At 35.6% G+C, this 17,103-nt stretch overlaps 1 protein-coding gene across 1 annotated transcript in view; it reads right to left on the bottom strand.

The window, feature by feature from the left end:
* The window catches only part of LOC101050874 (uncharacterized), an 891,623-nt gene that overhangs the window by 47,382 nt on the left and 827,138 nt on the right, over nt 1–17,103 (bottom strand). Inside the window, exon 12 of the mRNA XM_074389917.1 lies at nt 11,374–11,495. The gene's annotated coding sequence lies outside the window, so the exon portion shown is untranslated. The remainder of the gene's footprint in view (nt 1–11,373; nt 11,496–17,103) is intronic.

Raw genomic sequence — 17,103 nt, 5'->3', positions numbered from 1 at the left:
AATATTATTGCTTCCAAAAGGGTAAAGGATTTTTTCTCCATCAAGGACAAATGCTGTAACAGAGATATAAGGATATGATTTACCCTTTTCCCTGAAACAAACAAAAATGAATGAAATATATTAATGAATGGTTTGCAAGTTATTGGACATCAGTCACCAAGGAACAGGGGTGCCTAAAAAAACCGATGTAAAAAAGTGGCCCTATGATTGTCACAGCTTATTGTCTTACAAGAGTTTCCAAGGTATGGAATAGAAAGGGAGTACCCATGCAAAACCAATGGACCTCGAGTTGAGAGTCCAGGAGAACCAAGGTGAAGAACCACAGAGAGAAAAACTTAATAGAAGACTTCAAAGGTCCTTAGAGGGTCCCCCTTAGGTATTCTGCAAAATACTGATCAACACAAGCACTGAATAAACTACTGAATAACCTACCCATGATCAGGAAAAGAACCATCCAAAAAGGAGTAGAGATTTTCACTACTCTGTTGTGAAACTACAGGAGAGTTTCACTACTCTCCACCACAGGAGCTGATGTTACCACAGGGGCAGTCCAACTAAAAACATCATAATTTGTAAGTCTTTGGACAAAACGTCTTGATTCATTATTAGCACAAAATCAGCTTTAGCCTAAAGGCTGTTCTTGTCCTGTCTAACAGATTTTAAAATCAAGATCTGAGTGATCAAACTGTTCTCAAGTAATTTAGCTGCATCTTAGAAAAGCATTTAAATATATTTGTAGGAATATAGAAATGTTCAACCACAAAAAGACAAAATTCAAAATATATGGCATTGAATCAAAATTAACCAGTTAGCAAAGAAGCAGAGAAGAATAAACCATAATAAGGAGAAAGATTCAATTAATCAAAATAACCCAGAAATGACACAGCTGTTAGAATTATCAGGAAAAGACATTGAAATAGTTATTAAAACATAATCCATATGTTCAAAAACTATTAGAAATATTGAACAAATTAAGTAGAGACAAGGAAATAAGAAAAGAGACTAAAATAGAACCTCTAAAGATGACAACTACAGTTGCTGAAATGAAAATACGCTGAATGGGATTAACTGCAGATTAGACATTACAGACAAAAAATGTAATAAACATGAAGACGGAAAAACAAATAATCTAAAATTAACATATATAAAAAATTTTTAATGATAGAAAATGATTAAACTGTTGGAAAACTCTAATAAGGTGTATAAAATACACATAAAAAAAGAAAAAAATCAACAAAAAGGCATGTAAAAATTGCTTAGTGTAATTGATCATTAGAGAAATCCAAATCAAAACTACAATGAAATATCATAGCACCCCAGTGAAAATGGCTTTTATCCAAAAGTCAGATAATAACAATTTCTGATAAGGCTGTGGAGGAAAGGGATCCTTTGTACATTGTTGGTAGGGACCTAGTACAACCACTATAGAAACAGTTTGGAAGCTACTGAAAAAACTAAAATTAGAATTATTTTACAGTCTAACAATCCCACTGCTGGTTATATTCCCAAAAGAAAGGAAATCAATATATCAAAGAGATATCTGCACTCTGATGTTTTTTTACAGCACTGTTCACAGTTGCCAAGATTTGGAAGCAACCTGAGTGTTCATCAACAAATGAATGGACAAGGAAAATGTGATGTATATACATAATGGAATACTATTCAGCCATAAAAAAAAAAAGAAAGAGATCCTGTTGTTTGCAACAACATGGATAAAACAAAAAGTCATTAGGTTAAGTGAAATAAGCCAGGCACAGAAAGACACATGTTCTCACTCATTTGTGGAATCTAAGGATCAAAACAGTTGAACTCATGGAGATAAAGAATAGAAGGCTGGTTACCAGAGACTGGGAAGGGTAGGTGGGGAAAGGCAGGGATGGGTAATAGATGAAAAGAAAATAGTCATAAAGAATGAATGAGACCTAGCATTTGGTAGCACAATGGAGGGAGTACAGTCAATAATAATTTAACTGAATATTTTACAATAACCAAAAGAGTATAATGGATTGTTTGTAACACAAAGGATAAATGCTTAAGAGGACGAATGCAAAATTTTCCTTGATGTGAGTATTATGCTTTATATGCCTGTACCAAAATACCTCATGTACCCCATCAATATGTACTCACTATGTGCTCATAAAAATTTAAAACTTTAAAACTTTAATTTATAAAATAAATATAAATTGTGAAAAGGCCAGACTCATGCCTGTAATCCCAGCACTTTTAGAGGCACAGGTGGGTGGATCACTTGAGGTCAGAAGTTCAAGACCAGCCTCGCCAATGTGGCAAAACACAGTCTCTACTAAAAAAAAAAAAAAAAAAAAAAAAAAAAAAAAAAAAAAAAAATCAGCCCAAAGCAGTGGTTTCCACCTGTAGTCCCAGATACACAGTAGGCTGAGGCAGGAGAGTTGCTTGAACCCAGGGGGCAGAGGTTGCAGTAAACGGATATCAGGCCACCACATTCCAGCCTGAGCAACTGAGTGAGACTCCTTCTCAAAAAATAGAAATTAAAAAAAAAATAAGGGAATTAATTGTACCTTTATACAAAAAGCATGCAAGTATTTGTATAAACTTCTCCTTGCCTGGTGGTATAAGGTAAGCCTCTGAGTGATTTTACACACCAGTTGGAGGATGGGGAGTGTTGGATGAGAGCCACAGAGAGGTTCTTTACATTATTCTTTAAGATGTACAATGCATCGTGATGTACATCTCATTTGACCCTTTCAAATACAAATAAGGCCTGTGTATATATTTTCCTTTATTGCTAATAAAGGAATGACTTGGAAATCTTAAATAACTATGTAAGATAACTACCGAACAGAATGAAGATTTTAAGTATTCAGACTGACATGGAAGTGGTAGTTAATCCCACATTCTGTTCTTAAAATCTTTAAAAACTTCAGAATGCATCTTATATTTTACCCATAAATTAGATCTTTATCTTGGAATTTACTTTCATCTTTATTAGTTCCATTGAAAGTTGTTTTACACAATTTAAGGACAACATTTACTTCTCAAAGTTTTTCCCCTAAATAAATGGGGTCTCATTATGTTGCCCAGGCTGGCATCTACCTCCTGGCTCAAGCAATTTTTGTGTCTCAGCCTCTGCAGGAGCTGGGACTACAGGCATGTGTCATCTCTCCTGGCTCCATCTTTGGTCTGTAGATTCATTTCAATGGATAAGGATATAAAATAGAGTGAATAAAATGACCTAAATTTACCAGTCAAGTAAACAGGTTAATAAATTTTCAAGAATTTGTTTTGGTAAGTGTGAACTGAAGTCAAAAATACCATTGATGGGAGAAGCTGGCAAGAAGGCAGGAAAGGTACCAGACATTAAGCATAGAATGATAAGAAGTGGTAAATCAGAAAAGTTGAAAAACTAGACTTTGTGAGTGCAGAATTTGCATTTTATGTTTATTTGAATGACAGTTAAATTTTCATTTCAATTTTTCTCTTAAAATTAAATTTCATGGCATTCAATACACATAATAGAACCACAAAAATAAAAGAAGAGAGATAATAAGGTTAGAAAGAATAAATAAGTATGAAATCAGATTTAAGTAGTATATGATTATTTTACTTTAAAAAATTGATCATTCTAGATCATCTGCATTTTGGTACATTTTTTTTTTTAATTTGCTTGTCTGGAAATTCTGCTTGGAAATTCTACACGGATTGTGGTTGAGATTGCATTGAATCTATTGATCTAATTTGAGGATAATTATCATTTGTCTCTCATTCTATTTGCTAATCAATGAGGGCAGCATAATTTTATTTTATTTTACTTTTTGAGAGTTTTGGTCTTGTTGCCCAGGCTGAAGCACAATGGCGTGATCTCAGCTCACTGCAATCTCCACCTTCTGGGTTCAAGTAATTATCTTGCCTCAGCTCTCCAGGTAGCTGAAATTACAGACATATGCCACCACAACTGGCTAATTTTATATTTTTAGTAGAAATGGTGTTTCTCCATGTTGTTCAGGCTGGTCTCAAACTCCGAACCTCAAATCATCCATCCTCCTCGACCTCCCAAAGAGCTGGGATTACAGGCCTGAGCCACCACACCTGACCAATTTTATCTTGATTTGGGTCTTCTTCACAATATTTTGTGGTTTTCAAATGTTCAGGTCATAAACATTTGTCATATTTTGTCATATTTTGACCTATGTATTTCAGATTTTTTAAGTTATTATAAAGGGTAGTAATTGTTTAACTTAGATTTCCAATTATTTGTTGCTTGTATAAATAAATATAATTGATTTTTGTATTTTGAGCATATAGTCTCCCAAATTCATATACATACTTGTTATTTCTTGTAGCATTTTTGTAGACTTTGTTGAATTGTCAAAATTCTAACATGCAATTGTCCTTATGTTAGAATAAGGACAGTTTTGCTTTCTCCTTCCATCTAGATGCCTGTTATATATTTTTCTTGCCCTTTTGTATACTAAAGCAGCCATATCATGCTAAATAGTATGAATGGACATCCTTGCATTTTTCCTGCAGTCAAAGGAAAAGCATTGTCTCTCACCACTAAATTCTATGTTAGCTGCACATTTGCATAGATCCCTAGTATGGCTTGTGTACCCCACAAAACATGCTGAAGTCTTATCCTAACTGCGATGTGACCTTATCTGAAGAAACAACATACCAGAATCTCTGGGACACATTTAAAGCTGTGTCTAGAAGGAAATTTATAGCACTAAATGCCCACATGAGAAGCAAAGAAAGATCTAAAATCGACACTCTAATGTCACAATTAAAAGAACTAGAAAAGCAAGATCCAACAAATTCAAAAGCCAGCCAAAGACAGTAACTAAGACCAGAGAAGAACTAGAGGAGATAGAGACACAAAAAAATGTCCTTCAAAAAATCAATAAATCCAGGGGCTGTTTTTTTGAAAATATTAACAAAATAGATAGACCACTAGCCAGACTAATAAAAAAGAACAGAAAGAAGAATCAAATGGATGCAATAAAAAATAATAGAGGATATCACCTCCAATTCCATAGAAATACAAACTACCATGAGAGATTACTACAAATACCTCTATGCACATAAACCAGTAAATCTACAAGAAATGGATAAACTCTTGGACACTTACACCCTCTCAAGACTAAACCAGGAAGAAGCTGAATCCCTGAATAGACCAATAAAAGGACTGAAGTTGGGGCAGCAATTAATAGCCTGTCAACCAAAAGAAGTCCTGGACGAGATGGGTTCATAGTCAAATTCTACCAGAGGTACCGAGAGGAGCTGGTACCATTCCTTCTGAAACTATTTCAAACAATACAAAAAGAGGGAATCCTCTCAAACTTATTTTATGAGGCCAACATCATCCTGATACCAAAACCCAGAAGAAATACAAATGAAAAAGAAAATATCAGGCCAGGGTCCATGATGAACATTGATACAAAAACTGTCAATAAAATACTGGCAAATCGAACCCAACAGCACATCAAAAAGCTTATCCATCACGATCAAGTTGGCTTCTTCCTTGGAATGCAAGCCTGGTTTAACATAAGCAAATCTATAAACATAATCCATCACATAAACAGAACCAATGACAAAAAACACATGATTATCTCAATAGATGCAGAGAAGGCCCTCAACACAAATCAACAGCCCTTTATGCTAAAAACTCTCAATAAACTAGGTATTGATGGAATGTATCTCAAAATAATAAAAGCTACTAATGACAAACCCACAGCCTATATCATACCTAATGGGCAAAAACAGGATGCATTCCTTTTGAAAACTGGCACAAGACAAGGGTGCCCTCTCTCTCCACTCCTATTTAACATAGTATTGGAAGTTCTGGTCAGAGCAGTCAGTCAAGAAAAAGAAATAAAGCATATTCAGTTAGGAAAGATTGAAGTCAAATTGTCTCTATTTGCAGACAACATGATTTTATACTTAGAAGGCTCCATCCTCTCAGCACAAAATCTCCTTAAGGTGATAAGCAACTTCAGCAAAGTCTCAGGATACAAAATCAATGTGCAAAAATAAAAGTATTCCTATACACCAAGAACAGACAAACAGAGAGCCAAATCATGAGTGAACTCCCATTCACAATTGCTACAAAGAGAATAAAATATCTAGGAATACAACTAACAAGGGACATGAAGGACCTCTTCAAGGAGAACTACATACCATTGTTCAAGGAAATAAGAGGACATAAACGGATGGAAAAACATTCCATGCTCATGGTTAGGAAGAATCAATATGTTGAAAATGGCCATACTGCCCAAAGTAATTTATAGATTCAATGCTATCCCATAAAGTTACCAATGACCTTCTTCACAGAATTGGAGAAAACCACCTTAATCTTCATATGGAACCAAAAAAGAGCCCATATAGGCAAGACAATCCTAAGCAAAAAACAAAAACAAACAAACAAAAGCTGGAGCCATCATACTACCTGACTTCAAAGTATACTACAAGTCTAAAGTAATCAAAACAGCATGGTACTGGTACCAAAACAGAGATATAGACCAATGAAACAGAACAGAGGCCTCAGAAATAGCACCACACATCTACAAACATCTGATCTTTGACAAACATGACAAAAACAAGCAATGGGGAAAGGATTCCCTATTTAATAAATGGTGTTGGGAAAATCAGCTAGCCAGATGAATAAAGCTGAAACTGGATCCCATCCTTACACCTTATACAAAATTAACTCCAGATGGATTTAAGATTTAAACATAAGACCTAACACCACAAAAACCCTGCCAGGGCAATATCATTGAGGACATAGGCATAGGCAAGGACTTCATGACTAAACACCAAAAGTAATGGCAACAAAAGCCAAAACAGGCAAATGGGATCCAGTTAAACTTATGAGCTTCTGCACAGTAAAAGAAACTATTATTAGAGTGTACCAGCAACTAACAGAATGGGAAAAAATTTTTTGCAATCTCTCCATTCCTCAAAGGGCTAATATCCAGGATCTACAAAGAACATAAACAAATTTACAAGAAATAAACAAATAACCCCATCAAAAAGTGGACGGATGATCTGAACAGACACTTTCCAAAAGAAGACATATATGATGCCAACAAACATGAAAAAAAAAAACCTCATCATTACTGGTCATTAGAGAAATGTAAATCAAAACCACATTGAGAAACTGTCTCACGCCAGTTAGAATGGCGATCATTAAGAAAATTTGGAGACAACAGATGCTGGAGAGGATGTGGAAAAATAGGAACAATTTTTTACACTGTAAGTGGAAGTGTAAATTTGTTCAACTATTGTGGAAGACAGTGTGGCAATTCGTCAAAGATCTAGAAATAGAAATACCGTTTGACCCAGCAATCCATTACTGGGTATATACCCAAAGGATTATTAATCATTCTATTATAAAGATATATGCACACATATGTTTATTGTGTCACTGTTTACAATAGCAAAGAGTTGGAACCAATAAAAATGCCCATCAATGATAGCCTAGATAAAGAAAACATGGCATATATACACCATGAAATACTATGTAGCCATAAAAAAGGATGAGTTTATGTCCTTTGCAGGGAAATGAATGAAGCTGGAAACCATCATTCTTAGCAGTCTGACACGAGAACAGAAAATCAAACACCCCATGTTCTCACTCATAAGTGTGTGTTGAACAGTGAGAACACATGGACACAGGAGGAAAATATCACACATGGGGGCATGTTGGGGGATGGAGGCCTAGAGGAGGGATAGCAGGAGTTTGAAGGATTGGGGAGGGATAATATTATGAGAAACACCTAATGTAGATGAATGCAGCAAATCACCATGGCATGTGTATTCCTATGTAACAAACATGCATGTTTTGTTCATGTCCTCCAGAACTTAAAGTATAATAAAAATAAAAACAAAAAATAAAAGCTATAATGCTTTAATTTGTGACTGATTATTTAATCATAACCTGAATGTCTAATGATAGCACATCAATTACTTAGAATAAGATACACTGTGCAAAGACATTATATTTACTCATAAGAGCCATCATACGGTGAAATATTTGTTGCTATGTACTCTGCAAAACTATGTTAAAGTAGAAGTTTAAAATGATAAATACAGCTAAAACATAGCACAATTTCATTTTGTTCTTACTATGTCTATGTGTATAATGTATGCAAACTAAAATGTGTATGATATATATGAAGATACTAGTTGCTATCTTGGGGGATTGAATTTGGAGTATTTTTCATTTTTTATTTGCTTATATAATTGTATTTTTCCCTGAAAACTCACAAGTATCATCTGTGCTTCATTTAAATAAAATATATTTTTATCCTGTGTTGTTTTTCCAGATCGCTTTAGTGAAGGACAGACTGGATTGATCATATATGTAGGTAATGAGAGAAAATACTCATTGACTATGATTTTCATAGACTGTACACAGTGCAGGAAGTTTCCAATTACTTTTAGTACATATTGCTCAATCTGTCTTCCAACAATACCCATTAAAGAGGGTTCCACTTTAAATGAAATTAACGTGATTTATTTTGGAAAAAATTCAAATAGCTATTACTTTTTAACGGGTTTCTTTTCCCTCTTCACCAAGTATTCACTTGAGGGTTTTTATTGTACCATATTTCCATATTTTGCCAGACAAGGAACAAAAGGATTTATCCTTTTAAAAGTTTTTTTGTTGTTGTTTTTTGGGGTTTTTTTGGGGCCTTCCCCCCCCCACACACTTTCTAGATGTTCTTTGGAGAGCAGACTAACAAAGTGAGATGTTTTTTTTCCAGTCAAGTTCTACAGTAGGAAAAAAAAGTAAAACAAAGGATTAGGGGGAAAAAAATAGAAAACCTATTATCTTGAAAAACATATTTCTGGTTAAAATATTATTGTTTTAATGCTCTTCACATAAAAAGAAGTTAGTTGAAGACTCAAAGTCAACTTCTTCTTTAGTTTTAGAAATTCTCATATGTTCTTCAGTGAAAGAAAATGACAAAGTTTCAGTTTGCAAATATTTAGTAAATAATGCACTCTCCTAGTTCTAACAAAAATCATCCAGGTCCAAATTTCAACTGTGTCTCTAGCAGGCTGTGCTACATGAGAAAGTTTAAAAATCCCTCTGTACGTCACACTCCTCATTTGTAAAATATAGAGATGATAAAACCATCATGTTAGACAATCATGTTGGAAATTAAGTCAGATAATATTGACCCATTATTAATACTCAATACATATTAGCTATCAACACATTATCAATATTATATAACAAAGACTATTACTCTCAATGTTATCACTGTTCTTATTGGTAGATAAAGGGCTTTTAATTCACTATAAATTATTTACCATAAAACTGAGATGGCCTAGATGGTTCTATTATAACAAGACAGTGTCTGTATCAAACTACTTATTGACATGGGTTAGGTTTACTTTCCCTCCATGACCCCAGATTGCACACCTTTTATCTACAATCAGAGTTAGCAGAGTCATAAAGTTTACTAAGAGAGATGCAGCAGAAATACAGACAAATAAATCTTCAATATTGGAAATAAGCCTTCAAATATTGTTCACCATTTACATAAATAATGTACACTTAGCAATGGGAATTAAAAGATATTTGACACCTTATTTGACCATTAGTAGTTAATAAGTAACAATTCAAACTTTTAGAGATTTTGCTTTAGGAGACAAGCTCAATTCAAAATAAAATTTACTTGTTACTATTAGATGTTGTTGTTTCGTAGAGAGACAAAGTCTTGCTCTGTCACCCAGGCTGGAGTGCAAGTGCCATGATCATAATCCACTGTAATGTTTCACTCCTAGATTCAAGTGATCCTCCCACTGCAGCCTTCCAAGCAGCTGGGACTACAGGCACACATCACCATGCCAAATTAATTTTTGAATTTTTACATTTTTGTAGAGACAGTGTCTAGGGTATTAGATATAATTTTTTTGCAACTTACTGAGAGCCCCAAAATTCTGTGCATCCTCTCACTTCTTTGAGACATATATACATCAAATTTTTACACACACACAAATGTTTTACTTTTTATTTAGATTGTTCCTTTAGGATAAAAAAAATCATTGAATGGAAGCAGTTTTTTTAAATTACTGCCTTTGTATACATTTCTAAATTCATAATCTACTTTTCAAAGGGTAAGGTTAACTTAGTGTCCTAACAACAACTTAGGAGTATAAAATCCTTGTGAAGACTCATACATTTGCATTTGGGAGAAATTTGTCATTTAAAAATTTAAATAGGGCCTGGCATGTTGGCTCATGCCAGTAATCCCAGCACTTTGGGAGGCCAAGGTGGGCAGATCACCTAAGGTTAGGAGTTTGAGACCAGCCTGGCCAACATGGCGAAACCCAGTCTCAACTAAAAAATACAAAAATTACCCAGGCATGGTGGCAGGCACCTGTAATCTCAGCTACTCAGGCGGGTGAGGCAGAGAGAATTTCTTGAGCCGAGAGGCAGAGGTTGCAGTGAGCCAAGATTGCGCCACTGCACTCCAGTCTGGACAACAGAGCAAGACTCCATCTCAAAAAAAAATTAAAGATATGACATTATAGTCAATATGTAATTGTAATTTTAAGTAATACTGATTGTTTTCCTATGGTCATTCAAATGTGTTTTCTTCTGTTCTTTATCTTATTTTTATGTCCTGAAGTCAGGAATTTTCCCAGGGATAGTTCTATTCAGCATAGACTGGAATTCTTTGAAGCTGAATTTCCTTCTTGAATCTTTTCATGGAAGATAAACAGAGGACATATTTCTCATAATTTTCTGTTTGAGAATAGACTTTGATATTCTAAGTTTCCTTTTCATCAAAAGTGAAAATTTATATCAAATATGCATAAACTCTAATTCAAGTTAATTGAAATTTCAATAATCTTATGACCTAGCTTATAAATAATTGATATTTTGGTAATCAGGCACTAGGGTTTGAAGCTCCCTGAATACAACTGAAATTCTTTTCTTTCTGTCCTTCTGCAGGGGCAAATTTTATTCTGATTTTAGTGTTTATCATTTATATGCATTCTTTTAGATGTTTCTGTAATTTATTTTTCATTGGTAACATATATGCATTTATATAAACTATCATCCTGTATATATTTTTTGAAACGTACTTTTTTCACTTAATGTATGAGAGATGTATTGATATTGATACAGTTTTCAGAGTTCTACTATTTTTATAATGTTTAGATTTTCCTTGATTGTATACAACATTATATATCCTTTCTCACCTTACTATTTAAACTATGTTGGCCAGGTGAGGTGGCTCACTCCTGTAATCCCAGCATTTTTGGAGGCTGAGGCAGGCAGATCACATGTGGTTAGGAGTTCAAGACCAGAATGGTCAACATGGTGAAACCCCATCTGTACTAAAAATACAAAAATTATTCGGGTATGCTGGCACGCACCTGTAATCCTAGCTACTCAGGAGGTTGAGGCAGGAGAGTTGCTTGAATCCAGAAGGCGGAGACTGCAGCAAGATGAGATCATGCCAATGCATTCCAGCATGGGGGACCAAGGAAGACATCATCTCAAAAATAAATGAATAATAAAAATAAGCTGTGTAGTTGTATTTTTTCCTACTGTTACAGATAATATATCATCTGTTAATATTCCTATATATAGTCTCTGAAACATGAGTAAATCTTTCTAAATACAAACACACATACACACACACATACACATACACACACACACAAATGTATCTGTATAACTTTAGAGACAGAATGAGTGCTTCATTGGGCATGCTTGCTTTAACTTCAAAATAGTCTAAATATCTTTTTACAAGTTTTATTCCCACCAGCTGTATATGATATAGTTTTAATATTCTGCATTTTCTTCAACATGTAATATTTTCAGGCTTTTAAAATATTGTTTCTACTACTATGTGTGAAATGGTATGTTGAATAGATTTATTTGTCAATTCTTTGATAACTCATAGAGTATCTTTTCTCAGCCGTATTGGCTATTTAGGTTTCCATTTTATTATTTATCATAAGGGTATTTAACATAGTTTGTAATTTTCAAGGAAGTACTAAGTTAGAGTGAAATGAAACATCAACAGGAGAGGCCATTGACCGGGATGGCCTTAAACATTCTCATGACTAAATTTTAGAGATGTTTCTTCCCGACTGCCCTTTTCACAGAGCATTGACAACGTCTTGTTATAAATTCTTCTGTATCTCTTTGAAATACTGTATAAGTCTTCTCCCAGCCTTTTGCTACTTTTACAACACAGGAATGTCTTTCTTAAGGACATGGGAGCCATCGCTTTGAAATGTAATCATCAAGAATATTGGTATCCAGGCCAATGTCATGAAGCTTTTCCTGTTTTCTTCCAGCAGTTTTATAGTTTCAAGTCTTAAATTTAATCCATTTTGAGTCGATTTGTGTATATGACATGAGATAAGGGTCTAATGTCATTCTTCTGTATGTGGATATCTAGTTTTCCCAGCAGAATTAATTGAGAAATTATTCTTTCTCCATTGGGTGCTCTTGGAAAGTTTGTGGAAAATCAACTGACCATAAATCTATGGATTTATTTCTGGGCTCTCTAATGTGTTCCACTGGCCTAGAAGTCTGTATTCATACCAGTGCCATGGTATTTTGATTACTATAGTTATGTAATACAATTTGGAATCAGGTAGTGTGATGCCTCCAGCTTTGTTCTTTCTTAAGATTGTTTTACCTTTTTTGGTGTTTTGCAGTTCCATAACAATTTTTGAGTTTTTTTTCTATTTTTTGTAAAAAATATCATTGGAATTCTCATAAGAATCACTTTTAGTAGTACAGACATTTTGACAACATTAATTACTCTGGTCTATTGGGCTGGCTCTCTATTTATTTGTGTCATTAGTTTCCTTTACCATTGTTTTATAGTTTCAGTGTGCAGAGGTTTCACTTCCTTGGTTATATTTATTCTTAGGTATTTTTTCATAGCTAATGTAAATAAAATAGTATAATTTTATTATGTAGTATATTTTTATTATTCAGATCATTTATTGGTGACTACAGTTAATAATAATGCATTGTATACTTGGAAATTATTAAGAGAGTACATTTTAAGTATTTTAAACCCAAATTAGTGGTATGTGAGGTAATTCATACATTAATTGTCTAGACATTCCACAATGTATGCATATTTCAAAACATCATATTGTACATGATAAACGTATACACATTTTATTTGTCAAGTGATATAGTTTGGCTGTGTCCCCACCCAAATCTCACCTTGAAATGTAATAATTCCCATGTGGCAAGGATGAGGCCAGATGGAGAAAACTGAATCATGGGGGTGGTTTTCACCACACTGTTCTCATGGTAGTGATTAAGTCTCACGAGATCTGATGATTTAATAAATTGGAGTTCTCCTGTCCAAACTCTCTTGGCTGCTGCGATGTAAGACCTCATTTGCCTTCTGCCATGATTTTATGGCATCACCAGCCATGCAGAACTGTGAGTCAATTAAACCTCTTTTCTTTATAAATTACCCAGTCTCAGATATCTTTATTAGCACTTTGAGTACAGACTAATACAGTACATCGGTACTGGGTATGGGGCACTGCTGTAAAGATACCTGAAAATGTGGCAACAGCTTTTGAACTGGGTAACAGACAGAAATTGGAACAGTTTGGAGGCCTCAGAAGAGGATAACACAACATAGAAATGTTTGAAACTTCCAGGATACTTGGAGGAAAATGTGGGGAAGTTTAGAACTTCCTAGGGACGAGTTGAACAGCTTTGACCAGAATGCTGATGGTGATATGGACAATAAAGTCCAGGCTGTGTTGGTCTCAGATGGAGATAAGGCGCTTGTTGGGAACTGGAGTAAAGGTCACTCTTGCTATGCGAAGAGCCTGGTGGCATTTTGATTCTTCTCTAGAGATCTGTAGAACTTTGAACTTGAGAGAAATTATTTAGGGTATCTGGCAGAAGAAATTTCTAAGCAGCAAAGTGGTCAAGATGTGACGGAACACAATGTTTGAAAAATGTGCAGCCTAATGATGTGGTAGAAAAAAAAACTAATTTTCTGGGGAGAAATTCAAGCCCAAGTTGGCTGCAGAAATTTGCATACATAACTCAGAGCCAAATGTTAATAACCAAGACAATGGGGAAAATGTCACCAGGGAATGTCAGAGACCTTTATGGCAATCCCTCCCATCACAGGCCCAGAGAGCTAAGAGAGAAAAATGGTTTCATGGGCCAGGCCAACGGCTTTGCTGCTGTTTGTAGCCTAAGGACTTGGGGCCCTGTGGCCCACCTACTCCAGCAGTGTCTAAAAGGGGATAAGGTGCAGCTTGGGACATGACTTCAGAGAGTGCAAAGCCCAAGTCTTGGCAGCTTCCACATGGTGTTGAGCCTGTGGATACACAGAAGTCAAGAATTGAGGTTTAGCAACCTCTGCCTAGATTTCAGAGGATGTATGGAAATGCCTGGATATCTAAGCAGAAATTTGCTAGAGGGGCAGGGCTCTCATGAAGAACCTCTGCTAGGACAGTGCAGAAGGAAATAATGGGGGTGGTGTCCCCACATAGAATCCCAAGTGGGGCACTGCCTAGTGGAGCTGTGAGACAAGGGCCACCATCCTCCAGAACCAAGAATGGTAGATCCACTGACAGCTTGCACCGTGTGCCTGGAAAAGCCACAAATATTCAATGCCAGCCCATAAAAAGAGCTAGGAGGGAGGCTATACCCTGCAAAGCCACAGGGGTGGAGGTGCTCAAGGCCATGGGAACCCACCACTTGCATTAACGTGACCTGGATATAAGACATGGAATCAAAGGAGATCATTGCAGAGCTTTAAGGTTTAACTGCCCCATTGGATTTTGGACTTGCATGAGGCCTATAGCCCCTTTATTTTTGCCAATTTCTCCCATTTGTAATGGGTGTTTTTACCCAATGCTTCTACCCCTATTGTATCTAGGAAGTAACCAATTTGCTTTTGATTTTACAGGCTTATAGGTGGAAAGGACTTGCCTTTCTCTGATAAGATTTTGGACTTTTGAGTTAATGTTGAAATGAGTTAAGACTTTGGGGAACTGTTGGGAAGTTATGACTGGTTTTGAAATGTGAAGACATGAGATTTGGGAGGGGCCAGGGTGAAATGATATGGTTTGTCTCTATCCCCACCCAAATCTTATCTTGAATTATAGGTGTTCCCATCTGTCAAGGGTAAGGCTAGGTAGAGACAGTTGAATCATGGGGGTGTCTTCCTCATACTGGTCTCATGGTAGTAAATAAGCCTCACAAGATTTGATGGCTTGATAAATGGGAGTTCCCCTGCACAAGCTCTCTTGCTTGCCACCAAGTAAGACATGACTTTCTCATTCACCTTCTGCCATGACTGTGAAGCCTCCCCAGCCATATGGAACTGTGAGTCAATTAAAACTCTTTCCTTTATAAATTACCCAATCTAGGAAATACCTTTATTAGCAGTGTGAGAACAGAACAATATATCACATAAAAAGATTAATAAGAAGAAAGAGAAGAAAGAGAAAGAAGGAAGGAGGGAGGGAGGGAAGGAAAGAAGGAAGGAAGGAAGGAAGGAGAAAGAGAAAGAGGGAGCGAGGGAGGGAGGGAGGAAAAGTAAGGAAAGAAATAAAGGAAGAAAAGAAAGAAAGAAAGAAAAAGAAAAAGAGAAAGAAGAAAGAAAAAAGAAAGAAAGAGAGGGAAAGGCAAGGGAGGGGAGGGAAAGAAAGGAAGAGAGGAAGAGAGGAAGAGGGAAGGGAGGGAAGGGAAAAGGAGGGGAGGGGAGGGGAGGGGAGGGGGAAAGGAACAGCTTGCACCATGACTTCAGAGTTTGGGGAAGAGAGGACAGGAAGGGAAGGGAAGAGAGGAAAGGAAGGAAGGGGCGAGCCCCTGTTTTTCAGTCTCTGTGGGAGCCGAACTTTCATAAGCACCAATAAGCAAATGCAAATCACCTAATCACAATGAGCAACCTCCTGTCTCCCTATATCCTCTAGTACTTTCCCACTGCTTCACTCTAGCATTTAGAAGCTCTCCTGCCTTTTGTTCAGTAGAGTTCAGTATCTCCACCCTATTATAATAATCTTGATCTGTATTGCAATAGTCTTGCTGATTTAACTCCATTCAGTGAAGTTTTTCTTTGACACAGATTAAGATATACATTTTCCAAAAGAAATTTGAGAATGCATATCATAGCTAAAAAATCCCTCATCTATATGAATAAATGGATGTGTGGGCTGCATAAAGTTAATTAAAAAATTATTTGAAGATAGCTGCACAGTGACTCTTGTTAAGCCTCACTTATAATGTCTGAAACTAGTCCAGATCAGAGAGAGTGGCAACAGGCACTGTGGAGAGAGAGGAGGGCTGGACTGCAAAGGTGCTTGTGCACATTTTAAGAGGGTGATACGCATTATCTTGACCATGGTGATAATCTGGCACTAAGACAAGCAGGAAAATAATGAATTAGCTTATGTGTTTGTTTACTTTTTTTCTCCTTATTATTGCGTTTAGAATTGCAAGTCAGAAGGAAGTAGAAAGAATAATTTAGAGAGTGAGGACAATAGGACTGCATTGGGTCAAACAAGATGATGACATTGCAGAACTAAGGGAGGGAAGGAAGACAGAAGTGGGAAAAGGAATTTTAATGAAAGTTTACTAAATTTACAAACAACAGAATTAATGCAAATGGTGAGGGAGAAATCTGAGCTCTCAGTGTTAGGAAAGCCATTCTTGAAATCAGAAAAACCTGAATGTTCATTCTTACTGATTTACTAGCTATGTAATCTTAAGCCAGTTTTTCCTTCTAATCTTGTTTCCTACATTATAAAATGAGAACTAATTTTCCAACTTCATAAGGTTTGTGGAAGAAAAAAATTATGTTTATATATATAATATACTGTTATTTTATACAAGATATTGTTATAGTTTATATATAGAGCTTATATAGTTTATATAAGCTCCATAACTGTTATATAAAAACAGCTTATATATATAACAGTATAAATATGTTATAGAGTTTACATAGATAGATTTTATAACAGTGTCTTATACAAAATAAATCTTCAAAAGTGGGATTAGTTCCATTATAATTCTCTACTTTCTCCCACTCTTAAAATCAATCAAAATATTTTCACTATTGTTTTTAGTTATGACTTTGTAACTGGTTGTTT

The sequence above is a fragment of the Saimiri boliviensis genome, chromosome 2 (genome assembly GCF_048565385.1).
Source record: "Saimiri boliviensis isolate mSaiBol1 chromosome 2, mSaiBol1.pri, whole genome shotgun sequence".
Lineage (NCBI taxonomy): Eukaryota > Metazoa > Chordata > Mammalia > Primates > Cebidae > Saimiri > Saimiri boliviensis.
This window is presented reverse-complemented; position numbering and strand designations above follow the sequence as displayed.